The sequence below is a fragment of the Myotis davidii genome, unplaced genomic scaffold (genome assembly GCF_000327345.1).
Source record: "Myotis davidii unplaced genomic scaffold, ASM32734v1 scaffold535, whole genome shotgun sequence".
Taxonomy (NCBI): Eukaryota; Metazoa; Chordata; class Mammalia; order Chiroptera; family Vespertilionidae; genus Myotis; species Myotis davidii.
This window is the reverse complement of record NW_006286980.1, coordinates 1401627-1418550: the sequence shown is the minus strand read 5'-3', so window position 1 is coordinate 1418550 and position 16924 is coordinate 1401627.

The window sequence follows — 16924 nt, the reverse complement described above, 5'->3', positions numbered from 1 at the left end:
TGAAAAGGCAACCTACAGAATGGGAGAAAATATTTTTAAATCACATGTATGATAAGAGGTTAGTATTTAAAATATACAAGAAACTTGCACAACCCAATAGCAAAATATAAAATTAAAAAATGACCTGATTTTTAAAATGGGCAAAGGACCAGAGAAGACATAAATAGCCAACATGGAAAGGCGCTCAACATCACTAATTGTCAGGGAAATGCAAAGCAAAACCTTAATGGGATGTCAGTTCATACCTGCTAGGTTTGGGGGAATGAATGAAAAAGGTGAAGGCTTTAAGAAGTAGAAATTTGTAGTTATAAAAATAGTTACAGGGATGTAAAGTACAGCATGAGGAATATAGTTAATAATATCATAATAACTATGTATGGTGTCAGTCTTATCTGGGGCATCACTTTGTAAGTTATATAAATGTCTAATCACTATGTTGTACACTTGAAACTAATAATATATGTCAACTCTGATTGAAAAATTAAAATATTTTAAGAAACAAACAGGGAATCACTAAGAAAATGATACATGTATACTTTTTTATCAGTATTTTTAAATTTTTTTTTATTGATTTCAGAGAGGAAGGGAAAGGGAGAAAGAGATAGAAACATCAATGAGAGAGAATCATTGATGGGCTGTCTCCTGCACGCCTCTGACTGGGGATTGAGCCTGCAACCTGGGAATGTGCCCTGGCAAGGAATTGAACCATGACCTCTAGGTTCATAGATCAATGCTCAACCACTCACCCATGCTGGCCAGGCCAATACATGTATAATTTAACATTTTGTTTTAACCTAGTATGCTCCCATTTATTAATCTGAGTTAGAACCAAGCCTTTTTTGAGAGAATTCATTAAATGGAGTTCTGCAGAAATCTGTCACTAATTTATCATTTGTGACATTTAATTTAAATTTCTTTTGATGAAGCAATATGAATTCATCATTCTACTAGATTTTTAGTTTTAGTTTTTTCATCCAAACTCTTAGAGTTGTATTGCCCACACCTACTTTGACAAAAAGAAAAAGGAGCAAGTTACATTTTAAGATTTTTCTCAAAGACTGGCTTTCATAAAAACAATCATTTTATTTTAAATTCTTATTCCATCACTTTATATGATTCAATACAATAAGTACAACAGGCATGACCAGGTCACAAAGGGAAAGACGTCATTTAGGCGAGAAAGTCTGTGCAAAGCTCCTGCCACAATTCCGTTTCCTTCCACGGAGCCTCCCAGGTCCCAGCACGCACAGACATCCGTCAGAACAGAGGAGGGCCCCTCTGCTTATCCAAGAGCCCTTCTCTTGGGCTCTGCATCCAAACTCCCAAAGCCTCAGGCCCCTCCATCTATCCCCTTCTCTAGTACTAACATCTCCCTCTTTTCTACCACTTTCCTGTTGGCACTTAAACCTAATAACTCTTATTAACAAAACAATTATCCATAGGCCCATGTCTTGCTCCAACTACCATCCTCCCCTTTAAAGCTATTTGGTGGGAGGTTTTTTTTGTAACTTGCCCACACTTCTGCTTTCACTTCCTCACCTCCAATGTACTGCTTGTCTCACACGCCTCTGCTAAAATTCTCATCAAGGTCACCAATGGCCTTGTCTCTAGCAGTTCTCTTGCTTGACATTCCTCACTACAGACCACTTCCTCCTTTCTTTCTTTTTTTTTTCTTGTTAATCCTCATCTGAGGATATTTTTTCCATTGAATTTTATAGAGAATGGAATGGAGGGGAAAAGAGGGAGAGGGAAGAAGGGAGGGAGAAAGGGAGAAAGGAAGAGAGGAAGAGAGGGAGAGAGGGGGAGAGGGGAGGAAGAGAAAGAAACATCAAAGTGAGACACACCCCCATGTGCCCCACTGGGGCTGGGAATCAGATCTGCAACCCAGGTACATGCCCTTGACCTGGAATGAAACCCCAGACCCTTTGGTGCATGGGCTGGTGTTCTATCTACTGAGCAACACTCACCAGAGCGACTTCCTCCTTCCTTGAATCTGCCTTACTCAGCTCCCTGATCTCTCACTCCTGGTTTCTCTCTCAACTCCCTGGCTTTTCCAACATTGGAATTCCTTCAGGCTTAGTCCTAGGCCTCTTTCTTTCTCCTCGGCCTATTTTCTGTGATCTCAGCACTCCTAGAACTTCCTACCACACTACTGCTTATGATTCTTAGACCTGTGATTCCCTCCTGCTCTTCCTTCTTAGCTCCAGAACTATACACCCAACAGCCACGTGGTTATATCAATAATAATAAAAGCGTAATATGCTAATTAGACCAGACGTCCTTCCGTCTTTCTGGACGAAGCTGGGACTGTGAGGGAAGCCCGGGTTCCAGGTGCCAGCAGCCAGGGGAAGGAAGGCCTACTCTTGCACAAATTTCGTGCATCGGGCGTCTAGACACATATATGTTCCAGAGAAACCTTAATCTCAACATGTCCAAAGTGTAACTCATCACTTTGCCCTTCCTCCCCAATCAGCTTTTCCTCCGGTGTCTGATTTTCCCATATGGCACCTGGATTCACCCAGTATACAAGCCAGAAACCTGTGGGACATCACTGACTCAGCACTCCGCTCATCCTGCACTTCTAATGAATCATATCATTCAGTCAGTAAACATTCATTATCCATATCAATTCTTTTTATCAAATAAAAATACAGGATACCTAGTTTTCATTTTAGACAATTAATGAATAATTTTTTAGTGTAAGTATAACCAATGAACAATTTGGGACATATTTATATCAAAAAAATATTTGCTGTTTATCTGAAATTCAAATTTAGGTGGTCATCCTATAGTTTACCTGGCAACTTTATTGTAGGTTTTCCATTTTAATCACTCATACCATGGCCTTAGTTTAGGACACTCAAAGATTAAACAGAAGCCACAATTGCAAAACTGGTAACTTGCAACACAAGCTAAGTGCAATTTGTTATAGCTGAAGCTCGTTCGGACCTCATGTTCGAAGGTAAGACTGTGAAGTATTTTGACAGTAACTCGACAGGGACTCATGAATCCCAGAAGTGTCTGAGCACAGGCTGGCACTACAAAATGCCATACGTTGGTGGCTTAACAAACCAAAGGTATTTTCTTACCGTTTTGGAGGCTGGGAAGTCCAAGACAGGGGTACCAGCATGGCCCATTTCAGGCGAGAGCTCGCTTCTGGCTTGTGGGAAGGGAGAAAGGAGCTATGAGCTTTCTGGCGGCTCTTCTTATAACAGTGGTTCTCAACCTGTGGGTTGCGACCCTTTGGGGGTCGAACGACCCTTCCACAGGGGTCGCCTAAGACCATCCTGCATATCAGATATTTACATTACGATTCATAACAGTAGCAACATTACAGTTATGAAGTAGCAACGAAAATAATTTTATGGTTGGGGGTCACCACAACATGAGGAACTGTATTAAAGGGTCGTGGCATTAGGAAGGTTGAGAACCACTGTCTTATAAGGACACCAATCCCACCCTCATGATCTCATCTGAATCTGATTGCCTCCTAACCACTCCATCTTCAAATACCACCACATTGGTGGGGAGGCGGGGAGTAGGGCTTCCACCCTTGAATTTGGGGGGACAGAATTCAGTCCACCACACAGAAAATTACCTAGTTTATAAGTTGGACCAGTCTCTGCCCAAATGTAACTTGCTAACACACTCCCAGAAACCACCCCAAGACGAATTAGCCTCCTAATGGCCCTGCTTTGAGGCAATAACACCATCCTCTGTCTGCTTCCTAATTGGTCAAGTAGCCTCTCTTCTCACCCTACTTTTCTCCCTCAGTGTTTGGTTCTCAGATACTAACTGTGCCAGAGTCAGCTACGGGGCTTGTTAAAACACAGAATGTTGGGCCCTCCTGAGGCAGTAGATCTAGGCGGGGCCTGGGAATTTGCATTTCTAACGAGGCCTCAGGTGCTGCTGCTGTTCCAAGGACCACACTTTGAGAACCCCTGGTGGGGACTGAGCTCCCCAGGCGATTCTAAGCAACAGGGCTGACAACTCTGTTCTAATGCATTTTCCACCCTGTAGCCAGTTTGCTTTTTTGAAAAGCACAAATCTGAGAAAGGAGCTTATCAGCTGAAAACATTTAAAGGCATCTCACTGCCCTCGGGGTTATACATGGACCCTTACCAAGTCTTACAGGGCCTGCGTAGTGTGCTCCCAGCTTACTTCTCTCTGCCACCTGCAGCCCCACGCCAGGCCCCGTCACCACTTCATGCCCTGCCATCCAGGCTTTCGTCAGAAATTATCAGAATCTGGACCACAGCAGTTCCCTGAAGTTGACCTTGTTCTTCTTGAGTCTTGACACATTCTGCATCCTTACCGGGCAAGTTCTCACCAAATACACCTTTCACCTGGCTAACCCTTTCTTTCCCTTTAGCAGTGGTTTTCAACCTTGGCTGCACATTAGAATCACCTGGGAATCTTTTTAAAATCCTGATTTCTGGGCCTCATCCTCCGGAAATTCTGTTTCTTTGTTATGGGGTGGGGCCACAACATTAGTAACAAAGAAACAGAATTTCTGGAGGATGGGGCCCAGAAATCAGGATTTTAAAAAGATTCCCAGGTGATTCTAATGTGCAGCCAAGGTTGAGAACCACTGCTTTAGAGTGTTACAGCTAAGATGTGAGATACATGGGCCAGTGGCACCAGCTCTCCTGGGCGCTTGTTAGAAATGCAGAATCTTGGGCCTCACTTCAGACCTATTGAATTAAAATGTACATTTTAGCAAGATCCTAGGGCGATTCATACTGACATTGAAAATTGAGAAGCACTGTGTTCAAGTTCCTGTAGACATGTTTTCTCTGGGCTCATGCTTCTGAGGCCCAAAGACGCAGCCAGGTGTCTCTCCTTTGTGCCCTGTGATAAACTTTACTAGCAACTAGCAGCTGCTCCTGTGTGCACCATCTACCACTATGAGCTCGGCGGGGGCAGGGCTGTATGTTTATCTGTCCTTGCATTCTCTCTACTCTAGCTCAGTACCTGCCACAGATCAGATGTTCAATATATAGTTGCTGATTAAATAAATGTTCATGTTTTTCTTTTTCTTTTCTTTCTTTCTTTTTTTTTTTTTTTTTTTGAAAAGCATCAGCTTTCCAGTTTAAAGAGATTTGGATGTAAATTCTTGCTGTGCCAGTTATTAGGTATAGAATCTTGGACAAGTCATTCACCTCTCAGAACTTGTTACCCACTGGTGAAATGAGAATAACAGCAACTACCCTATGAAGTTGCTGTCAGGATTAGTGATATAATAGATATAAACCCAGAACACAATGCCTGTCAGGTCAGAGATACACAATAAACAAGTGGTCCTCTCTCTCAGTTCTGCCAAGTGGCCAGACTTTAGTAGAATATGCTATTCATTGGTATAGAAAGCGTGGCCACACTTGAATTTAATGCCATGTCCCCCCCTTCCCCCCGTTTTCTTCCCACTGTGTAAAAACACAAATCAAATTGATACAAATGAGAATCAACCTGGAATCAGTGTTTTTCTCTCTGCTTTGTATCAGGACAAAACTCAGAGTTGGGCCTCCAGATATGCTGGTCTTCAAAGACTTATACAAGGAGCAAGGAGTCCCAGCCAGGTCCTGGGATCCCTGGGATTAACATTTTTTAAATTCCTCTTTCCCCATTTCTTTCCCCCAATATCCTGAAGAAATGAAAGTAAGGGAACTTTTTATACTATGATTCAAGGTGGGGCAGCTTAAGATATGCTAGCTGGAGACTGGCCTGGTGGCTCAGTTGGTTGGAGCATTGTCCCATGCACCTAAAGGTCAGGGCACATACCCAGGTTTCAGGCTCTATCCTTGGTCTGGCAAGTATGGGAGGTAACTGATGGATGTTTCTCATGTTGATGTCTCTCTCTCTCTCTTTCTCTCTCTTCCCATTCCTCTCTCTCTAAAAAATCAATAAAAGCATATCCTCAGGTGCTGATTTAAAAAAAAAAAGATATACTAGGTAAAGTTTTCCTTGAGAAAGGTCTTGTAGTCTTATTGATAATCCATCCTGAGTTCACTTGTCTGATGAATTATCACTTATTGATAATTGATAATCCATCCTGAGTTCATCTGACTCATCTTGTCAGGCCATGAGATGCCCAGATTAAACATTTTGAGTGTGTCTATGAGGAGATTAGATTTTGAGTTGGTGGACTCCCTAATGTGGATTGTCCTCCCATGAGCACCATCCAATCACTGAGGACCTGAACAGAACAAAAAGTGGAGGAAGGAGGAATGTGTCTCTTTTTCTTGCCTCACTCTGTGAGCTGGACATCTCATCTTCTCTTACCCTTGGACTCAGATTTATACCACTGCCTCCCTGGTTCTCAGTTCTTTGGACTTGGACTGAATTATACTGCCAGCTTCCTCGGGTATCCAGCCTGCAGACTTGGGTCTTCTTATCCCAAAATTTATTATGAGAAATTCACTCAAGCGATTATGGAGGATGACAAGATCCAATATCTGTAAGAAGATATCTATCTATCCTCTTCCTTCTGTTTCTCTGAAGAACCTGGCTAATAGAATAGGAATCTGCTTCCCGAGGGTATGGATTAAAAGACTGACAGAAGGAATAATAAGGCTCCTCCCTCTGATTGGCTTTCCTGGGAACTTTTATTGCATAGAGAAAATTTGGTTTGAATTTATTGTGCCTTTGATTGAGTTAAATATAACACCAAATGATTAACACAGAATTCATATAATGAATTCTGAAGGGGAAAAGTTAAAACCCTCAATATAAATCCATTGAGTAATCCCCTGCTAACACCAAGATGGCTCCCTTCCCTCCTTGCACGCTGTTAATTCCGTTTCTCTGGCTAGGCATTTCCATTTGCCTGAGGAAGAGCCAGAGGCTCTGAAAAAGCCAGCCTCCCCCTATTGGAGACCCAGGAGGGGATGGCCCCATTTGTCTTCGATGCCTGGCTGTCCGGGTCTTGGCTCTCTAGCTACGCCTCTCCTCCAGGACTGTTCACACCAGAGCGGCTGGCTCCCTGTTTGCTGCCTCTCTTCCCTCTCTCACCTCAGTCTTTCTGTTTATGCAGTTTTAGCTCCTGGCCATCAACCAGGATGGCCTCTGAAGGCAATGGTGTCAAACGCAGCGAGGAATGATGCTGTGCTCAGCCAGGGATCCCCTCTGTTCCTCTCAGGGGAGAGGCCTGTGGAGGTCATTTCCCCTGGCAGCCTCAGCCTGTCCTGTCCTGAGGGTCACACCTGGTCACCTAATCCTAGTCTCTACTCCTGATTCAGGCCTTCTTGTCCCTTTCTTGGGTATGAGACAAGCACCCTATTTCTTCAGTATCCCCCGCCCACTCCGCCCTCCGCCCCAACCCCTGCAGACAGGGCTGGCTTGTCTGACAAGCACCACTTGACCTGGCCTCTTTTCTCCTGATGCCGGTTTTCACTGACCCACTTTGTGTCCTCATCATAAGTGGATGTTATCAATTAGCTGAGGCTTCTTCTTACTCAGATAAGTTTGTTAGCTTCTAACACTACTAGGACGACTAGGACAGTTACTTCTATATATTGGTAGCTTACATGACAGATGTGTTGTGTCAATTCACGTTAACCTGTACCCCCTGGGGGTTCTTGGGAATCCACCCTTCAGGATGGGTGGATTAGCATACTCGGGACTGTGGTCCAGAGTCCTTCTGGAGAGGGCAGCACTTCGAACCTGTATCCAAATTTGAAACAGAGAATACCCTAGTTACCCAGGGCATGTGAGACACGATGCTCCTTGGTGAAGGACTGTTCCTTTAGTTATTTAAAAATGGCATTTCGGGCCACTTCGCCTGTCATATAAAATAAAATTATGAGAATTATAGGCAAATATTAAGGTAAAATGGGCTAAATCTTTCTCGGTGGAAGTTTCTTGACCTTTTTGTAACACTGGCTTCAAACAGTGAGTACAAGTACGTGTCCATGAACAAGGTTATCCCCAGAGGAAAAGAATTGCTTCCCTAAATGATTCCTTGGGGAGGGTGAAAGCAAAATTTTAGAATTTTTATGAAATATTGATATGTTATAAGGAATTCTAGGTTTTGATAAATTTTATAAATGGCCAAGCTGAGGCTTTCATGTATCTTTTCTCATGTGAATAATAGGAAGATACAAATACAGTTATTTATTTCATCCCTAACAATAGTTATTTACCATTTGCCATTTCTTCTCCTTCCAAAATTCAGCTTACAGCTGATTCCTATTATTTGTAGTAGTTATGGTCTACAGAATTGCTATTGAACACTGACTTGGCCAACGTTGAACTGATGCTCCTAGGGGATATACTGGGTTAGGCTCCTGTAAGCCTATGGTCACATTTTCATCAACCGATCAATACATAACTTCGTTATGGCTGTGTCTCTACTTAAAGACACAACATTTAATATATTATTGATTCATTAACATTGATTCAGCCAAAAGCACCGTAACTCATGCTTGGATGAAGCTTACCTGATACCTGTTATTTCTCTGTAAGGCACATCACTCCCTTCTTGTGCAAAGGAATGGAACGCTAGACAGCACTTTAGCATTAATTTTGGGGGACATTATAAATAGTGAAATTGTCAGCAAATCCCCCCCAAAATGCAAAAATGTGGTACTGTATGTCCCCCAAAGGTGCTTGTTTACAATATAAGAGCTGAAAGGAGCAGACAGAGCAGCAGCTTGTCCAACCTCAGCTGGGAGCATGCGGTCAAACTTTTCACTGCTCTGTGCAAGGTCACACATGACTGCAAAGTGCCAACAGTATTGTCCTGGCCAGTGTGGCTCAGTTGGTTGAGCTTTGTCCCATTCACAAGAGGTTACCGGTTCAATTCCTGGTCAGGGCACATGCCCCAGTTGCTGGCTTGATCCCTAGGAAGAGGCATGCAGGAGGCAGCTGATCCACGCTTCTCTCATGGATATTTCTCTCCATCACCCCTTCTCTCTCTCTAAAATAAATAAAAACATATTTTTAATTTTTAAAAAAGTGCCAAGAGTATTTTGGGGTTTACAAATAAATTTTAGTGAGTAAGTCAATTCGCCAATATGGAATCTGTGAATAATGAGGATGACTATATAAATGCTTGGTTCCCATCGGCCTCTCTCTCCAGCACCCTCATTCTTGACCTTCTTTTCTAGAACTCTCCTGGGCCTGCTTTCCTGAGACAAGGTCCTTAATGGACCCTTCCCACCCAATTACCCCCTTTTAAAGTCACTTCACATCTACAATTCTCTGCAGGGAACATATGTGAGCTAGCGTGAATGAGATGCAGTCAATTCAAACACATTTAAGAGATCATAGCTGAGCCTGGCTGGTATTCTCAGTGGTTTAGTGTTGACCTATGAACCAGGAGGTCACGATTCAATTCCCAGTCAGGGCATATGCCCGGGTTGTGGGCTCGATCCCCAGAGTGGGGTGTGTAGGAGGCAGTCAATCATTGATTCTCTCTCATCATCGATGTTTCTATCTCTCTTCCTCTCTGAAATCAATACAAATGTATATTTAAAAAAAAGAGAGAGAGAGATCATAGCTGATACAATCTATACCTGTTCCAGAGATATAATTTTGTAAAATCTGTTCCTTAATGATGTAGGATACAACTTTAATAGCAAAATTGCGATTCTATTGAGTAGTAAGGTGGATATTAGGGGAAATGAGGGTCAGGAAGGCACATTTCTGACATCACATCATATGAGGGACCACCTGTTCTGGAAAGTGGAACTTTCTTCCCAGGCCTCTGTTTGTAACATATGTCCCATGAAGTCCATGGTGCTGGAGTTCTGTTTGAGGCCCGCAGTCTCAGAGCATGAGTGCCCCAGCCCACTCCTGCTGGCCTTCCCAGGAGTATTTCAAGCTCCTGACTCAGTGTCCAAGGAGAGACATATCTGTCCATTGGCCCCCAGTGTTCAATCAGGTGGGGTTCTGGGGTTGAGCATCCATGCTATCGCGGGAGATCCCTGGCCTTGGAAGTGCCTCCTCCAGGAGCTGACTGGACGGACCATGACAACTTTTCAAGCGTGGTCAAGGTTCTCCAGCGTGGTTTGGGTCTGCTGCCTATTGTTTAAACGTTTATCATTATAAAAGGATGACTCTAACCAGAGCCTGCTGAGATAAAAGCTGCTGCCCCATCCCGTGCTGGGGCACATGAGTGTTATTTTAGTGGCTGTGTACACAGTTCTGTAAATCTATACCTTGGATGAAAGCCCAGCTAAGAAATGGAACATTCCCTAGCATGTATTCTCTGAAACACAGCCACATGTGCTCAGACATGAAAGAACAGCGAGGCTGCCCGTAGCAGCTCCCCACGTTGCAGAATTTCAAAAATGCCTGCGGCCTCACCAAAATGAACTGTCTGAACAAAAGGAGGTAGACAAAGTGAGGGGAGACTGGATGTTGGCTGGTTTCCGGGCCTCTCCTCCCTCCCACCCCCAGCCTCCCTCCCTACAGATGTTTTCGCTGAGCTTCTGTCAGCCTTCTTGGCTTACTCTTTGGCTCATTCCCCAGGGAGCCGTAGTCAAGCAAGTATGGCAAATGTTGCATAAATCAAGAAGAAAGATTGCCTTTTCCTGGCTAAGCAATTTTAGTGTTTGCTTATTTTTAAATGATCTTTTTTTTTCTTTCTAAATATGAAAGTTGTCAGGCTCATGGCAAAAAAAGTTGGAAAATGCAGATGAGCAACAAAACAAATGACAGAAATAACTGTAACCTCATCAACCAGATATAATCATTGACATTGTTATTGTTTTTTATAGCCTTTCTTTAGGAATCAATACGAATAGATCACGTTTTCCATGGGATTATATTAGATATATTGTTTTGTATGCTGCCTTTTTCTCCCACTTGGCAATATATTCTAAACATCTTGGCATGCTATCACATATCTTCAGAACATCATTTAAAAAAATGGGCTACTTTTTAGAGCAGTTTTTAGGTTTAGAGCAAAACTGAGCAGAAGGTGCAGAGATTTACGGTGTACTCTCTGACTCCCCACATGCAGAGCCTCTGCCCTTATCAACACCCTCCCCCAGACCTCCACCGCCATTTCTAAGAGATGCATGGTCTTTAGGTCATAATTCTTTTAACCAATTCCTATTGTTTAACTTTCACATTTCCCCCCTGGAATTGCATTCAAAATACATAGAAAGCAGTTAACAGACAGCAGCATGGAGGACCAGCCAATCAGACCGGAACTGGGTTCTGGATACCCCACACTGTGCCTGGCATGAACCTTAGTTTAGTGTTTGAATAGCAGGGAACTCTAGGGGAGGATCCAGGAGACAGGCAATGTAGGGGCACACAAAGGAAGGCTACAAGCAGCATCTGTTTATCAACGACACAAAAGATTTTCATTATTTTAAGAACTCATATGGTCCTACTGATACAAATATTGGGGTATGTATCAATATTACAAACAGAACAGCTATGAACAAGTTTATAGTTTTGCAAAGATCTCTGATTATTCCTATAGGCACCTTTGCTGAATCAAAAGATATGATACATTCATAGGGCTTTTAGTATGTAGTTCCAAATTGTTTTTCAAAAGTTACCACAATTTATATTTTTACCAATCTAATTTTTTTAACCATAAACTATTACTTTTGAACTTTACCATTAAAATATGTATGCTGTGGGGTATGTTTTTTTTCACATCTCAGTTCCTCCCAACCCAGCAAATCTACTTATAGGTATGTATCTAAGAAAAAAACACTTTTGTATTTACAAAAATACTTTTTTTTTCTTAGATAGAGAGGAAGGGAGAGGGAGATAGAAACCTGAGATCAGCTGCTTTCTCACATCCCCTACTGAGGACAGAGCCAGCAACCTGGGCGTGTGCCCTGACCAGGAATCAAACCCAGGTCCTCTTAGTCCACGGAATGATGCTCAATCCACTGAGCCACATCAGCTGGGCTACAAAAATACTCTTAGAAAAAGAGACACATACATGAACATTCACTGGAGTGTTGTTTATCATAAGAATAACAACCCCCCCCCCCGAAATCGAAAACAATTGAAATATTTAAGAATAGGGGGAATTATGATCATCCATATCATGAAATATTACAAAATGATTAGAAAGAATGAAGAAGTATAAGACTGACACGGAAAGGTCTGAGACACACTGAGAAGGAAAAGCAAGTGATAGAACAGGATGTGCAGTATGAGCACAGTAGGGGTATACGGAAAAAGTATTTGAATATGTAAAGTAAAATATGTAAATATATGTATGTCTGAGAAGAACACACGTCAAAATATGGATACCTTGGGGAGAGAAGTGGGATATACGGCAAGTAAAAGGTTTTCTTATTTTCAGTCTGTATATTGTTACAGTGCTTGAATTCTTAGAATGATAAACTGTTCTTAGGGTGATTTTTAATGATATTCTTTCCAATACAAGGTGTGAAGTCACCTTATCTTTTGTTCTCTCCGCCCCTCCCCCAACCCCCAGCAAAATAATTCCTCCCCTGACCCAAACTTTTAAGTGAAATTCCAATATATATACAACCTAAAGTAGTACTGATCTAATTATAAAACAAGATCAAGGGCCTGAGACCTTCACAGCCACACAAGACCCACACTTGACTTAGTGTTCTGCTGTCTGAGCCTTGCAATTCTTAGTGGTTTTTGAATAAGGGGTCCCACCTTTTCACCCTGCACCAGGCCTCCCAAGGGATGTAGTCGGTCATGACGTAGATTATAGATTAGACACCCTGAGTTCCAAAGGTCTTTTGTGAGCTTTCAAAGTATCAGAAGCGCTCCCTAGCCAACCAGGAGGCCTGGGGAGTCAGCCTCCTGAGAAGCGTTCTGAGCAGCCCCTGGCATCCAGGTCCCAAAATCATGGCTTTAAGTAACTGAGGATTTCAGGCAATTTAGGGGCTCAAATCTTTGCAATCAAAAGCATGTCAATAGCACTGTACATCTGTAGCACTTGTACACATTAAGTGAAAAATCAGCATATGACATAATAAATAAAACGCTTCAACCAGACCTTTGGTTAAAAATGAAATGTAATAGTTTGTCATCTCCCCTTGCAGCGGTTCTCAACCTGTGGGTTGCAAACAATGAAAATACATCCTGCATATCAGATATTTACATTACGATTCATAAGAGTAGCAAAATTACAGTTATGAAGTAGCAACAAAAATAATTTTTTGGTTGGGGGTCACCACAACATGAGGAACTGTATTTAAGGGTCGCGGCATTAGGAAGGTTGAGAACCACTGCTAGAGGAAGCAGGATGGCCAATGTTTCAGGTAGAGGAAGAACATGAGAAAATCTGTATTCTACCTCCTTTTTGAAAAAAAAAAAATTTCTTCTTATGGCTTACTTCCTTGGGCTTCTAATGATTCCATTTTTCTCATTCTATGTCAATTGAACTGTTAAATGTTTGAGATTAGATTTTCTGTGCAGAAAAGACTAATTGCATCTGTCATGCAAAGGAAATGAAGTGAATCTCACAAGGCTTGTCTTGGAAAACCCACGCCAGCAGCCCAGAAACCACAGCTTCCCTTTCTAACAGGTTGCTTAGAAACCTTGCATTCCTTTCGAAAACCTTGCCTGACATCACGTTCTTATAGCATGTCTCACACAGGAATCCGCGCTGACTCCCTGTTGCAGCAGACTTTCCCACCTGTCTTCCATCTTTCTCCCTTTCTGAAACCTGTCCTGTACAGAAAACTCATGAGTATTCCCACCACTCCGAAATAGCCACGTTTAATCATTGAGTGAATAGCCTGCAAATCCTATAAAATAAAGGGCTAATATGCAAATTAACTGAAAGGCGGAATGACCAGTTACTATGATGCATACTGACCATCAGGGGCAAGATGCTCAATGCAGGAGCTGCCCCCTAGTTGTCAGTACACTCCCACAGCGGGAGCACTGCTCAGCCAGAAACCCTGAGCCATACTCACAGCTGGCGAGTGCAGTGGCAGTGGCGGGAGCCTCTCCCACCTCTGTGGTAGCCCTAAGGATATCTGACTGATGGCTTAGGCCCTGTGGGGAGTGGGCCTCAGCCATCAGTCATACATCCCCCGAGGGTTCCCAGACTGCGAGAGGGCGCAGGCTGGGCTGAGGGACCCCCTCCCCCACCCTCTGCCTGAGTGCACAAATTTCTTGCACTGGGCCTCTAGTTATCTATATAAAGAAAAATATACATAGGGCTATAAATAACTATTTATATACATGTCTTTCACCATTGCCTTTTCTTTCGTTTCATTGCAAAACATCAATTAAATGACAATTGAGTAAAGTACAATGAAATTAGTCAGAAAAACTATCTCCTCATCAAATTCCAGTTCAAACTCCTTACACTGGTATTTAAGATAGTTCCCATTCCCTGGAAAACTTTCTGATTCTTCATTTATCCAAACAATATTCAATTTGAGTCACACTTACTGTGGAAAACTCTTTAAAAAGCTGCCCGACCCCCGTAGGCATCCTTTCAATGGTCCCTTTGCTCTGCCATTCTATTGTGCTCACTGTATATGCCACTCAGCATTTGCCATTCAATATATACTGGCTGTTGTGCTATTTCTTTATTCTAAACTGAAGGGAAACTGTCTTGGACATCCTTTTATCCGCTGCCTTATTTAGCACAGTGCCCTAGATTCAATAAGCAGCTGATGAATATTTGATAATAAGGACGAGGATGCTGTTACCACCACATAAGGGGACTTCACCTTGATGTCTTGTTTCTAAGTATCTGTGAATCCGTAGGCACCACCATCCCTATTCTTTCTCACTGTATGTGCTTTCTATCAAATTCTATAGTTCCAAACCTGTCACGACTCTTGTTCAGGGTCTAATGGGAGAGTTTTGGCTTCCAAGATGTTTCCTTAATATAATAGCACACGACATGGTTTCCCCCCACCCCCCTCATAGTCCTCATCCTCTTTCTTCCTTTCTCTCTTTTTCTGTCTTTTAACTCACCATCTTTAAAACAGTGACTTGAATTTTTTTTTTTAAAAAAGGGCTAAAAACCAGGGGCTTCCCAGATGGAGAATAAAGAATGGTGTCCTTATCCTGGTGGTCAAGGCCTTTACCATGAGGTTTACATATTTTATTCCTCGAGGTGGTCACTTCTCCTTTCAGGGCCTACTGTGTTCCAGGGACTGTACCAGGTGCTTTATACACAGTCACTCCAATTCCTGTTCACAGCAGGCCTGCGGGTGGATGCTCCCCATGTTGCTGGTGAGTAAAGGGAAGCTCAGAGCTACTTGCAGATAATCTCTCTTCCTTGGCAAGGTTTAAAAAGAGGCACAGTCAAAGCAGGTTTGCTGACGTAACTCCCAGCTTCACAAAATTAAAATATTACAAGCTTGCCCAGCCGGAGTGGCTCAGTGGTTGCACGTCAACCTATGAACCAGGAGGTCACATTTTCAGTCAGGGCTCATGCCTGGGTTGTGGGCTCTATCCCCAGAAAGGGGCGTGCAGGAGGCAGCTGATCAATGATTCTCTCTCATCATTGATGTTTGTATCTCTCCCTCTCCCTTCCTCTCTGAAATCAATAAAAGTGTATTCTAAAAAAAAATCTTACAAACCCCCTCAAGGAAAGGTGCTCATTAAAGCTTCTAATTCCTTTGAGAATATAAGTGAACATGTACTTGCTCCTTCCCTGCTTTAATTTCTGAGATCTCTGTTCCCTTCGTTGGCCCACAAGGAAACAACATCTTTCTTAATACCAAGGGCCACATCTCAGGACTCACTGGGCTGGTGTTGGTCTGATGACGGGCAGGATGAGCTGGGACCACAGCCAGAACCTCCTGCTGGGGTAGGTCAGATGCTGGGGGTAGACCAGCCGCAGGCCTGCATAGAAGGCTCTTTCCGAGCACCTAGTGATTATGATATTGGATGACAGGAAGGCTCTCAGGGTCATAAAATTCAGAAGCAGCGCCAGGGATGTCCCATGACTGTGGTTGCCGCTGTTAATCGTACACGAGCATCCTGTGTGCCTGGAACTTTATTTACATCAGCTACAACCTTACAACAGGGTTTCCCAAAACGTGGCCCCTGTAGTATTTTTCTGTGCTGTGAGCACAGAAATAGCTGTGGGGTCAAAGCAGTGTGAGAAACAGTGTGCTATTGCCACCCCACCGAAGAAATTAGATTATTCAAGGCTCCTAAATTACAAACATAAGCTCCCCCTCCAAAAAAAAAAAAATCCTTGCAATCAAGAAGCCATACAGAAAGCATTTAAGATAAGAATATGTCATGAGCATTAGAAATGACATCTACGTTCTCTGAAATGTTGAGAAATTTCTGTTAAATGAAATGAGAGAGACAAGATGGTCGTTCAAATACACAAAATGAAGGATTTTGTTTTTCCTACAGGAGGGGAAACAGAAGCATGTTTGCACGCAGAGACCAAGCAACCACGTAAAGGCAGAGCTTGAAGATGAAGAAATATACTTTTATGTCTTGCTCCCCGGAGAAATTGTGAGCTCCTGGTGGACTGCCAAAAGAGGCACTCAAGAGAAGTTTTGAAATGGCAAGAGAATTGATAATTAATGGAATATAATCCTAAAGAATAAACAAAGGTCTGAATCATGGGCGCCAGAGCAAGGAGAGCGGAAAAGTACTTTCTCTGACCTAGAAAGGGAGTGGGAGAGGGTGAGGGAAACACTGGGGTGTTCTGAAGGGAGCCGTTGGGCAGTGGGAAGACTCCCATCAGATGGCCCCTATCTGTTTGGTTATGTGGGAAGCCCGGTCAGCGCTCTCAGAGGGAGCTGGCAGTGTTTGGGAGTGGGGCAGAGTGGGAAAGGCCCTGAGCAGGACAGAGAACAGCTGTTGTGGCCCACATGTTTGGGAGTCAACAAGAGATGCCTAAGTTTCCGCCAAGTAAGAATGAGAACCCAATGAGAAGGATAGTCCATATGGTGGTGCTTAAGGGCACAGTCCCTGGAGTCAGATGAACCAGGTTTGGGTTTGAATCCCAGATCCCTTCCTTTCTAAAAGGTGG